We start from the raw sequence: 624 nt of genomic DNA on the forward strand, positions 1-624 counted from the left end.
GATTAGCGTGTCAGAGTGAAATGGAACTAGCTTCTCCCTCCCTGCCGCCTCCCACCCTCCCCCTCGCTTTCTGGCCTCTCCCCGCCCCGCCACCTCTCCACTCGCCACTCCCCTCCCTTCGCCATCACCGCTACCCTCACCGCAGCCTCCCTCACCGCCACCGCCCCTCACCGCAGCCTCCCTCACCGCCACCGCCCCTCACCGCAGCCTCCCTCACCGCCACCGCCCCTCACCGCAGCCTCCCTCACCGCCACCGCCCCCTCCCTACCTCCAAAGGCGGTCCTCACCGAAGCCACCGGCGGCAGCCTCAAGTACAACCTCACGGTCCGCGCCGCCGCCGCCTGCCCGGTCGGTCGCTGCACAGCCAGCGCTGGGACTCGTCACACCTTTGCCACCCTCCTTGCGGAGCAGGAGGAGATCCGCTTGCTGTACTTTGAACAGCGTGCCAAGACCTACATTGAGGAGGTGCTCGTACCGGCGCTCGGCATCAGTGTGTTTTACTACGTGATGGAGTTTGCTTGGGCCCGTCGCTTCCGGGACCAGGGAGCGGCGGGGAGGGGGCAGATTCACTTCCATCTGCTCGGCTGGCTCGAGAGCGGCGAGCCACACCATATCATCTCGGTC

This window comes from Emiliania huxleyi, assembly GCF_000372725.1.
Source record: "Emiliania huxleyi CCMP1516 unplaced genomic scaffold EMIHUscaffold_767, whole genome shotgun sequence".
In the NCBI taxonomy this organism is placed as follows: domain Eukaryota; phylum Haptophyta; order Isochrysidales; family Noelaerhabdaceae; genus Emiliania; species Emiliania huxleyi.